The sequence below is a fragment of the Rhinolophus ferrumequinum genome, chromosome 3 (assembly GCF_004115265.2).
Source record: "Rhinolophus ferrumequinum isolate MPI-CBG mRhiFer1 chromosome 3, mRhiFer1_v1.p, whole genome shotgun sequence".
Classification (NCBI taxonomy): Eukaryota; Metazoa; Chordata; class Mammalia; order Chiroptera; family Rhinolophidae; genus Rhinolophus; species Rhinolophus ferrumequinum.
The window spans coordinates 45,699,031-45,712,281 of NC_046286.1; the positions used below are offsets into that span (position 1 = coordinate 45,699,031).

Here is a 13,251-nt window from a genome sequence, read left to right on the forward strand (position 1 = left end):
AAATAAAAGTTCTTCACAGTCCTCAATAATAATTAAAGTGGAAAGGAGTCATGAGACTAAAAAGTCTGAAAACTACTGCTCTAGACAGTCTCAGTCTTTTGGAGAATTTCACTTCATTTACTGATACAAACAGCAAATCCAAGAAAATATCTAAGAAGGCAGGCTATGTGTATAGTTTTATGGTCACTCATAAAAGGAATGCAGTAGTGAAAGACAGGAGGGTTCCAGAGAGCAAAACATAGTGGACAATACAATATTCATATACTCCATCTGTTCAGAGGATCATGCAGTAGAGGACAAAAGAGTATTCCATTTCACTCTAGCACAGTCCCAGCCAAACAACTGCCATGAATGTCAACTGACAAACCAAATGAAATTTAAACAGAGGGCAGGTAAGAACGATCTACAGCCCTTGTCAATTGATAAGCACGAGAATTGGATGAATCTTTCATCATTTAAGGAAAGAAAAATAATATCATCATGAAAACTGATAGGAAAAGTAGAACTTTCAAAATAATTTAATTTAAAAATTCCATCAAACATGAATACATTTTTAGAAAAGTTTTTGATGGAAGGAGAACTCTGGGGGGGTGAACACACAATGGGATTTATAGATGATGTATTACAGAATTGTACACCTGAAACCTATGTTAACTTTACTGACCATTGTCACTCCCAATAAACTTTAATTAAAAAAAAAATTTATATCCTCAGTAGGATGCCAGAGGACAAAACCTCTTAAGATAAAGAAAAATCAAGTAATAAAAAACTAGATGAGAAGGAAAAATAACACGATGAGATCAAAGGTAAGGTAGGTAAAGCAAAAATATTACATAAAAGGGTAAAAAAGCAAAAATGTTGCATAAAAAGGTAAAAATTCCACTTCAGAGGAAAAACTGGCATGAAGGAAAATTAATCTTTCATGTGAGACCCAATCTCAAGACTTTCCATAATGCGGGGGGGTTGGGAGGAATAGAAAAAACATTAAATCCAAATATTATATGAAAATAATCAACATCTATGATAACAATTTTAACTATGCCCAAAGAAACCAGAACACTTAGAACTAATGCAAGAATAAAGGGCATTTAATACCCACGTCTTTCTTGAAGATGTACCCGAGTTACCACTGTAAAGATAGTATGTACTTCACCCCCTCTAACCAGAGACACCAATAAAATGATGGGAATTAAATTAACCCAGAACAATAAAAAGCAACTGGAGAACCGTCAGAAGATGAGAAAGATTTCAATAGAAGCCTGTTGACAGATAAACCATAACACTGGAGGGAACTTCACTGAGGGAGAGGGGAGAGCTGACAATCAGTAAAGTGACAGCAGAGGGGAACAACTCGAACTGCTGGGCCATCAGACAAGGGCAGTGAAGATCAAGCATCACGTAGCTACCACACTTGGAGGAGATAAGTGTTTTAATCAAACCCAAGACTTTCCAATTATTTCCTAGAAATCACAGCCAGAACATAGGTGCAACTTGCTCCTTCTCCTCCTGGAAATCACATCTAAGCAACAAGGAAAAATTTGTGTGTGTGATTTTTACATACCAAAGAGATTTTTTCTTAAGTAACCCCACCTTTCAGTTTAACTCAGAGACAAATATAATCCAGTCTCTAAAATACAAGTGTAGGCTACAAACAGCAGTAGGATCTGCCAAAAGAGAAAAAGGGCTAAGGAAAGTTCAGAGCGTAGCTGGAAGAACTAGCAGATCTCAGAAACTGCTCAAAAACACACTCCCTAAAAGTAAACAGCTTGTCCTTCAATGCAAAAGCTAAATTTAATGTTTGTAATACTGAGTGCTGAAACCAGGGTGAAAAGGGCTGGAGAGAGAAGCACTCTAGTTACCAGACTAGTTCAGAGCAACAGATTTGGTGGGTCTACTTGAACAGTTACACTGCCTAGAACAAGTCTGACTGGAAGCAAAAGTGAAGCTTTAGGTAGTATAATCTGAAGTAGCACTCCCTGTACCCACACCCCCACAGGAACCTCCTGCAAATAATTGATTCAGGAATATCTAATTTATTTAAAGATGAGTAATATTTAAAAAACTAACATAGCATCAATATAAAAATACCGAATGAAAGAGGTAGAAATGGAATACTAACAGTGCTGATTTGACAGAAAAATATTGCTGCACAATGGATGAAAATTACCGAGCACTTTATCATTAGTTTAAAAATTAATAAAACTCTCACTACTATAAACAACAAAACAAAAAGGTAAAAATTCAAGGAAAAAGATAGGACAACAATAAAAGGTAATATGACAAGACTTGCGAAAAAGTTCAAGGGAAAAAAATCATCATCACAGAAATGAAGGCACAAGAGAGGATATGTATTTAAAAGACACAACAAAATGAAACAGAACAAGAGAAAAAATTTAAAAGGATTAGGGCATCAGTATTAGATTTAGAGCAGTGACTCTCAAAGCAGGAAGCCCTAGGCCAGTAGTTGGGAGTTTCACTCGGAAATTTGAGAGAAATTGCCAATATTCAGGCTACCAGAGACCTACCAAAATCACCAAGTGAGGGAGTAGAACCCAACTTCTGTTCTAACAAGCCCTCCAAATAATTCTGATGCACACTAAGGTTTGAGAACTGCTGCTTTGGAAGATGGAAACGAGAATACAGTATGAGCAGTCAGAATGTCCAAAGAGGAAACATCGCAAATATTTAAAGATACAAGTCCGATAACATCAACATCACAATGACAACATCACAAATATTTAAAGATACAAGTCCAGAAAACTTAAAACTTGAACCTACATATTAAAAAGGCATAAATGCCAGAGAAAACTGACCTAGCACAGTCAACTCCAAGACATATGAGGTGGGACAATTAAGTTCACAAACTCATCCTAGAAAAAGTGCTACATACCTCATTGCTGAATATCACTATGGCCTTCGAAATATTCCCCTTGGGAAGCTGTACACCCACGCCAGCGCCTAGTCCACCCTTCAAAGCAATTCTGGAACTCTTTTTCTGGAATAGCCATCAGAGCTGCTGGCGTATTTCCCTTAATGTCCTTAATGTCATCGAAATGTCTTCCTTTTAATATTTCCTTTATCTTTGGATAAAGAAAGAAGTCATTGGGGGCCAGATCAGGTGAATAGGGAGGGTGTTCCAATAGTTTATTTACTGGCTAAAAACTCCCTCACAGACAGTGCCGTCTGAGCTGGTGCATTGTCGTGATGCAACAGCCATGAATTGTTGGTGAAAAGTTCAGTTCATCTAACTTTTTCATGCAGCCTTTTCAGCACTTCCAAATAGTAAACTTGGTTAAAGTGTTTGTCCAGTTGGTGCTGATTTTTTTGTATATGGCTATACATTATATTATATATTATATATCATTATATATTTTATATATATATCATATATATTATATATATGTATATATGTATATATTATATATCATATATATATCATATATATTATATATCATATATATATCATATACATATGATATACATACATATGTATGATATATATATGATATATAATATATATCATATATCATTATATATTATAATGAATAATCCCTCTGATATCGAAAAAGGTTAGCAACATCATTCCAACAAGTTCTCGAACTTGTCAGACCTCATTATCAAGTAAATTACTGAACTTTAAAGATGAAGAAATAATTTTTTGAGCAAAGAGATAAAAAGATTATTAATTAAAATGGGAGGAGGGGCCAAAAAATTAGATGGCATTTTATTGCTTCACAGCAACAGTAAACTGTGTAAGACAGTGGAACAACACTCACAGGTTAAGTGTGAGCCAAGGATTTTATAGCCCTAGAAACAACCATTTAAAAGTAAAGGTTACAACAAGCAAACATTTTCAAACAAGAACTAAGGGACCACTGCTCTCATGAAGTATTCTTAAGAAAACTACTAAAAGATAAACTTCACCCAAGCAAGAAACAGCTGAGGAATTTATGGGAAAAGGCTCCTGTTCTCAAACCATTAATGAGTAAAACAGATGTGATAATGAAGATGAAAGGAAAGAAAGTAAATATCATCTACTCAATAATATGAAAATAATGTAAATAAAAATTGATAGGAGAAAGAGAGAAAGAATGGACTAGGATTCCAAGTTTATAATATAATGCTAACAAATCAAGTAGTAGAGTGTAAGCATATTTAGCAGTAGGAAAGTAATATTATTCATTAAAAACTAATAAAGAAATAGGAGCAAAAGAGAGAAGGTGAAAACACAAGCTACTTATAGTATTCATGGATCGGGATTTACTAGGTGATGTGAAGAAACAGAGAAGTAAAGTATCGTATAAAGGTATAATTATGAAACTAACCACAGAACAAAAAACAGACCATCCAACTACCAGAAAACTACAAACACGTTGCACCCACACACATTTTAACAGCAGAATGAAAGATTGATGGTTAACTCTAAATATAGAAAATATAACACCTAATGACAGCTTTGATACCCAACGTATCATATGGATAAATGTAAATGGAATAAATCATCACTTTAAAAAATAAAAAAGTTACACACGTCTGCATGAGAACTTGCACTCAAATGTTTATAGCTACATTATCCATAATGACCAAAAAGTGGAAACAAACTGAATGTCCATCAACTGAAAAATGGATAAACAAAATGTTGTATATCCACATACTAAAATATTATTCAGCCATAAAAAGGAATGAAATACTGATTTATACCTCAAAGTAGATGAGCCTTAATGTCATTAGGCTATGTGAAAGAACCCAGGCACAAATGCCACATATGATTCCATTTCTATGAAACGTCCAGAATAGGCAAAGCTATAGAGACAGAAAGCAGACTGGCGGCTGTCAACAGCTGGGGCTTTGGGGAGGAGTGAAGAATGGTTGCTAACGGATAGTTCCTTTTGAAGGTGATAAAAATGCTCTAAAATTGATTGTGGTGACTATACAACTCTGAATTGTGCACGGAATTGAATTCAATGAAACTGTGTATTTTAAATGGGTAAATTACATGATACACAATTACATCTTAATCAAGCTCTTTAACATTCTAAATACAAGAGTTATAGTGTGGATCACAAAGAAAAAAACTCACTGTATACAAAGCACAAGCCTAAAAGAATGTAATTGCAAAAAACCTTGAAATAGGAAGATGGACAAAGGCAATATAAACAAAAAGAAACAGAACTCACAATATTAGTCACAATCTTAGAAATCAAGACAAAACAAGTCAAAAAATAGTTTATAATTCTAAGAAATATAAATCCAAATGAATAAATAAAAACCATGAATTTATCATCACCAAAAAGCATAATATGAATATTCATGAAGAAACTTTAGAAGGCATTATAATTAAACAATCATATACTAGTGTTAGCAGGCTTTCATTCACCATTCTTACTCCATGACAAATCAACTGAACCAAAAATAAATATGAATATAAAAGACTAAAAACAAAAACATAATTAGTAAGGTAGATCTGATTGACATATAGCAAAATCTTTACTAAGAAAATTTAAAAATATCATTTGAAGTGTCTGAGCAGCAGTCCAAAAATTCATAACACCTTATAATAAATTCCAAAAAGCAGAAAAAGTACAGATAATATCTCTTCATCTCAGCACAATAAAACTTAATATTAATAACAAATTCAGAAAATAAAAAGGCCCTTCCACCTTGAAATTTCAAAACTCTTTAACAAGTGTGAGAAAGACAAAAAAAAAATCCAAAATTGCAAAATTCTTAAAAATATGACAGAAGTTATCAGATATATTCTAGACATCAGACTATGGCAGGCTCAGAAGGAAATTTTAAGTAATATCTAAGAGAAAAGAATGAAAATTAATTAATTAAGCACCTAACTGAAAAAGTTAATAAACGACAATAAAGAAAGGTACAAACAAGTGAGTTTTGCTTAAATGAACAGAAATCAAAAAAATTAATCCAGCGCAGCCAGATGACTCAGTTGGTTAGAGTGTGAGCTCTGAACAACAGGGTTGCCGGTTCGATTCCCGCATGGGCCAGTGAGCTGCGCCCTCCACAGCTACATTGAAGACAAGCTGCCACTGAGTTGCTGGAGGGGCAGACGGATAACTCAGCTGGTTAGAGCAGGAGATCTCAACAACAAGGCTGCCAATTCCAGCATTGGACGGTGGGCTGCGCCCCCTGCAACTAAAGATTGAAAACGGCGACTGGACTTGGAGCTGAGCTGCGCCCTCCACAACTAGATTGAAGGACAGCGACTTGGAGCTGATGGGCCCTGGAGAAACACACTGTCCCCCAATATTCTCCAATAAAATTTTCAAGAATAAAATTAATCCAAAGTCTGATTTATTGGGGATAAGGGAGGTAAACCAGTTACCATTATTAAGAAAAAAGCAAAGAAACATTCAACTATAAAAACTAATTCAACTAATAAATCCTATGAGAGGAAATATCCACAAAAACAGAAGAACTTTAAAGTCTTACAATCAATCACTTTCCTCAACTCTACATAAATAATTTTAAAACTTTAATGAAATGGATATTTTATTAAGAAACATAATTTACCAAAACAGATTCCAGAAGAGAGAGAAAATCTAAAATGCCAATTTCCATAAAAGACATGGAGGATATCTAAAATCTGTTAACCCGATCCCAAAGCACTAGGGCCAAATAGTTTCATGGGAGAATTTCACAACACCTATAAAGACTAGATAATTCCAATGTTATTAAACTACTCTAGAACACAGAAAAATAAGAAAATCCTAAATTATTTTTATGAAGCCAGTATAATATTGATGTAAAAGTTTCCAAAGAGTTAAAGAACAAAACTATTTATGAACATCAATGTAAAAATCCTAAATAAAATGTCAGAAAAAAATAAATGGGCAGTACATTTTTAAAAATTAATATATTATGGAGAGATACTCTATGTTCATAGATAGGAAAACTCCATGTTGTCAAAATGTCAGTTCTTCCCAACTTGATCTACAGATTCAATGCAATCCCAGTCAAAATCCTAGCAAGTTATTTTATGGATATCGACAAAGTGATTCTAAAGTTCATACAGAAAGGCAAAAGACCCAGAACAGCTAAAACAATATTGAAGAACTAACACTCCCTGACTTTAGGACTTACTATAAAGTTACAGCAATCAAGACAATATGGTATTGTCAAAAGAATAGACAAACAGATCAATGGAACAAAATAGAAAGCCTAGAAATAGACTCACACAGATAAATATTTTCAGATTTTTGGGGTAGATACCCAGGAGAGGGATTATTGGGTCATATGGTAATTCTATTAATTTTTTGAGGAACCTCCACACTGCCTTCCATAACGGTTGCACCAATCTGCACTCCCACCAACAGTGTATGAGGGTTCCTTTTTCTCCACAGCCTCTCCAACACTTAGTATTCTTTGTCTTGTTGATGATAACCATTCTAACCAGTGTGAAGTGATATCACATTGTGGTTTTTATTTGCATTTCTCTGATCATTAGTGATGTTGAACATTTTTTCATATGTCTATTGGCCATTTGTATGTCTACTTTGGAGAAATGTTTCTTCAGGTCCTCTTCCCATTTTTTAATTGGATTGTTTGTTTTTTTGTTGTTGAATTGTATGAGTTCCTTATATATTTTGGATATTAGCCCCTTATCAGAGGTGTTACTTATCCGTAAAGATAAATGTGCTTCGATGTTCATTGCAGCTTTATTTACAGTGGTCAAGACATGGAAACAACCAAAGTGTCCTTCGATAGATGATTGAATAAAGAAAATGTGGTATATATACACAATGGAATTCTATTCGGCCATAAGAAAAGATTAAATAGTATCATTTGTGACACCATGGATAGATCTTGAGATTATTATGCTAAGCGAAGTAAGTCATACAGAAAAAGTCGAGAACCATTATGATTTCACTGATGTGTGGTATATAAAATTGAAAAAAAACAAACAAGATAAACAGATGAAGAAACAAAAACTCATAGACACAGACAATAGTTTAGTGGTTACCAGAGGATAAGGTGGGAGGGGGTTGATAGATAAAGGTAAAGGGGTTCTAATATATGGTGATGGAAGGAGAACTGACTCTGGGTGGTGAACACACAATGTGATGTATAGATGATGTACTACAGAATTGGACACCTGAAATCTATGTAACTTTACTAACAATTATCACCCCAATAAACTTTAATTAAAAAAAAAGAAATAGACTCACCCAAATACAGTGAAGTAATCTTTGACAAAGTGGCAAAGGCAATAGAATGGAACAAAAATAAATTTTCAACAAATGGTGCTGGAACAACTGGATATTACATGCCAAAAAATGAATCCAAAACACAAACCTTACACCCTTGACACAAATTAACTCAAAATAGATCAGCAATCTAAATGCAAAACACAAAACTATAAATCTCCTAGAAAATAACATAGGAGAAAACCTAGATGACCTTGGGTATGGTGATGCCTTTTTAGATACAATACCTAAGACATGATCCATGAAAGAAATAATTGATAATCTGGACTTCATTAAAATTAAAAACTTCTGCTCTGCAAAAGACAATGTCAAGGGAAAGAGACGCTAGGCCATACACTGGGAGAAATATTTGCAAAAAACACATCTGATAAAGGACTGTTATCCAAAATATAAGAAAAATCTTAAAACTCAACAGTAACAAAATAAATATTTCAATTAAAAAATGGGCCAAAGACCTTAACAGTTACTTCACCAAAGAAGATATACAGATGGAAAACAAGCATATAGAGATGTTCCATATCATATACCATTAGGAAATTGGAAATTTCAAAAAGAATGAGGTACCACTACACACCTATTAGATTGGCCAAAACCCAGAACAATGACACCACCAAATGCTGACAAAGACGTGGAACAACAGGAACTCTTATTCATTGCTGGTGGGAAAGCAAAACAATGCACAACTCTGGAAGACAGTTTGGCAGTTTCTTACAAAGCTAAACATACTCTTACCATCTGATCTAGTAATTTCAACCCAAAGGAACTGAAAACTTATGTCCACAAAAAACCTGCACATGGGTGTTTATAGAAGCTTTATTTATAATTGCCAAAACTTGAAAGTAATCAAGATGTCCCTCAGTAGGTGAATGAATAAATAAACTATGGTACATCCAGATAACAGATTATCATTCAGTGCAAAACAGAAATGAGCTATCAAGCCATGAAAAGACATGGAGAAATTTAAAAGCAAATTACGAAGAGAAAGATGGCAATCTTAAAAGGTTACACAGTATGTGATTCCAACTACATGACATTCTGGAAAAAGCAAACTAAAAAGACAGTAAAAAGATCAGTGGTTGCCAGGGGGCAGGGGCGGGAGGAGGGATGAACAGGCAGAGCAAAGGATTTTTAGGACAGTGAAAATACACTGTATGATATTATAATGATGGATGTCATTAGACATTTGTCCAAACCCACAGAATGTACCCCACCAAGAGTGAACCCTGACGTAAACCATGCACTTTGCGTGATGATATGTCAGTGTAGGTTCAGCCGTGGTAGCAAAAGTACCACTGTGGTGAATGATGATAATGGGGGACGCTGTACATGTGGTGCCAGGGAGTATTCTGTGCCTTCCTTTCAACTTTGTTGTGAACCTAAAACTGCTCTAAATAATAATAATAATAATAATAATAATAATAATAATATTATTATTATTAAGACTAAGTAAGGCTTATCCCAGAAACACAAGAAAGCTTCAGCGTTGGGATATATTTTCATATAATTCATGAAATGAACAGATCTAAACAGAAAAAAATAATAGTATTATATCTATAGTAGATAAAAAGCCATTTGACAACGTTGAACAACTATTCCTGATTAAAAGTAAAATGACTCAGTAAAACAAAACCAGACACTTGTTTAACCTGCTAAAATAGATTTCAGACTCAAAAGAAAACATATTATACTTTGAAGAAACACAGAAGCAATCCCATTCAAATCAGGAACAAGACAAGGATCCCTACAACTATTACTACAACTTAAAATTGTACTTGTGTGTGACTGAATTAGATGAGAAAAAAATTAATGTATGAAAAAATCTAGAGTTAAGCTATGTCTATATACATTTAGTATAACTGAATACCTAGAAAAAGGAAGAGAATCAACTGCAAAGTCAGTACAAATACCAAAACGCAGCAAGAAAATTGTATAAAGTTAGTATAAACCCAAATCAACAGCTTTCGAGTTTAAAAACCCATCATGTATTTAAAAAATATGCTAAAGTCCTACAGCTAACATCATACTTAATAGTTAAAAACAAATTTTCCTGCCCAAAAATGAGAAACAAACAAGGCTGTTCACTCTCACTACTTCTATTCAACATTAAATGAGAAGTTCTAGTCCCTACAATAAGGCAAGAAAAAAAAAAGGAATTCAGATTGGAAAGGAAAAACTAAAAGTGTCCTTTGTTTAAAAAATGACACAACTATCTATGAAAAAAAATCTGATGGAATCTACAAAAAGCTGTAAGAATAATAAATGAGTTTGGCAAGATAAAAGATCAATATACAGAAAATCAATGTATCCCTATGTTACTAAGAATTAGAGATCTAAAAAAATTTTAAATGCTATTTATAATAGCATCATACAGTATAAAATAAATGTGGAAAAAATCAGATGAGTAAAACCTAATACTTAAAACTACAAAAATTTCTGAGAGAAAAATAATGGAAAAAAAGGAGACCTACCAGGTTGATTAACTGGAAAATGCGAAATTGTTAGGATGTCAATTCTCCACCTAATTTGACCTACACCTTCAATGCAACCCCAATCCAAATCCCAGCAAGCTTTTTTGTAGAAATTGGCAGCAGATTCTAAAACTCAAATGAAAACGCAAAGGACTAAAATAGCCAAAACAAACTCCAAAAAAGAAGTATAAAGTTGGGAGATTAATTCTGATTCCAAGATTTATTATAAAGTTAAGGAATCGAGACAGTGTGGTACTTGTATAGACAGACAAATAGATCAAGAGAACAGAACAGTCTATCAATAGACCTAGACGTACATGACATCTATTTTTTTATAAAGTTGCAGAAGAAATTCAATGAAAAAAGGATAGTGTCTTCAATAATTGGTACAGAATCAATTAGATACCCACATGCAAAACAAACAAACAAAAACCTATCAACAGGTTAACAACACAACTGTCTACGACTATGAAATAGTTAAATTATGGTACACTGAGAAAATGGAAATCTGTGCATCTATTTAAAAAAGGAATGAAGGCGATCTCTATGTACCACTACTGGAGCCAGGGGACGCAATACATAAGTAAGTAAGTAAGTAAATAAATAAATAAATAAATAATGTATAGAACAGTGTGTTAAGAATCACTTCTTAAGTGTGATAAGGGTGGTAAGATGATAAATGTATTTGCTTGTACACGCATAAAGAAATTCTGATGGATACACCAAATACTAACAGTAATGGTTACTCTTCTGAGAAGATGATAAAATGAATAGGAAACTTTCTGAGAAACTACTTGCTATGTGACTTTAAAAATTTTGTTAACCATATTTAATCTATTCAAAGAATTCTTTTCTAATTGGCTTTCAAACTGGAAATGCAAATAACATTATAATTTGAGAAAATGCTACTTGTTATTACTGTTTTGGATGCTGTATTCTAACTATGTATATCAAGTTAAAAAACTGAACAACGCATTATCCCTGCCCTGTAGTTGATGGATCAAATTAGGCAAAATGAAGAGGTTGTTAATAGAGCTACACTAATAAAGTCCTAAAATCAAGTTATCTTCAAGATCTTATAGAGAAACGAAATTTTATTATTTTCTACAAAAAAGTATGTATTTTTCTATAGTTGTAAATTTTGTTTAAAACCACATAAAAACAAGCTTTTCTCATAAAAATGATCTATACTTTGCTGACAAATGTTTTATCATTCATCATATCACTATTTTATCATTCCCATTAGCAAAGATAAAAATAATAAGAATCTCTAGAGCAATAACCTGTCAGCTATTACCCTATATCTGGTGTTACTAGTCTTCCCCTTTCGACCAACTCTGCTGCAACTTTCCTTCTGCAACTTTCCTTCTGTATTCTACAACTGAAAACAATTTTAAGAGAAACCGAGAACAAAAAATAACAGTAAGAACTGAAAAGGGCTGAAAGAGGAGGCTAATAATTAAAATTCCAAATATGAGGACTGCTTTAAAAATATATCCTATGATTTTAAAAAGGGGTTATATAAGCTAAATATTAAAAAAAAAGTTAGAGCATCATGTTTTTCTAGTGAAAAACTACATTAAAAGTTGTTCAACATAACTTCTTCAGATCCCTAAAGAACAGTTCTCACAGTCATCCACTGCCAAATATTTCTAAGCAGCCCTGATTTAGACTAATGAAACTATACTAAGACACATTTTCTTAAATGCTGAACTTTGAATTATGACAGCACAAGCTGTCAAATTAGTTTTTTTTAAAACGAATGCAAACTGAAACAAGTTGGCTTCTGCCCAACTTTTACATTGTCTTTATAATTTAGAAAATATTTCTATAAGAGTACATAGCTCCAATAAGCAGATTTCCACCAAGGGTGTGGCCCACGTTAAGTATCAATGTTATCCTTACCCTACCAACTGGGCAGGGCACAGAGGAGCACAGGCTCTTGTAGGCACCCCTCTATAATATGCCTGCTGCCAAAACAGACACAAAAAGCAAGCAGTGAATTGTGGGAAGATCAGGGCAGCAGAAGTCAACCAACAGTTCCATGCCACATAGGCATCATGCAAAATATTAATGACAGAATGGTTAACTTTACATTTGTTGAGAAAAAGGCCTGCAATAGAGCTGAGATTACTGCTAATACTATATCTAAGGACTAATACAAAATTGAGTGGACATGAGTAGAAGCAGGCAAAATACAATAACTTACATCACCTAATATGAGAGGTTATATTAGAAAAGCGCTTAAAACATATAATTGCATATGTTGCTATATCTCATATATTATTCTATCATAACCATCCCTCCTCCAAAAAATAATAATTCCATGGTGCATCTTTACTGTCAAATACTGTGCAGCATCTAAAAAATAATGTGGCAAATCTTTATGCATTGACATGGAAATTTTTCCAAGCCACACTGTTAAGTGAAAAAACAACAGTCCCAGAATATTTACTATGATGCATTTTAAGTATTCAAACAACAAAAATCAATAATAAAAGAAAACCTTTCATGTGTGTATGTATATACATATATATGTAAATGAATTTTTAAAA

At 33.4% G+C, this 13,251-nt stretch overlaps 1 protein-coding gene across 2 annotated transcripts in view; it reads right to left on the reverse strand.

The window, feature by feature from the left end:
* RNGTT (RNA guanylyltransferase and 5'-phosphatase) overlaps positions 1 to 13,251 on the reverse strand; it is a 238,504-nt gene that overhangs the window by 143,509 nt on the left and 81,744 nt on the right. The window lies entirely within an intron of this gene.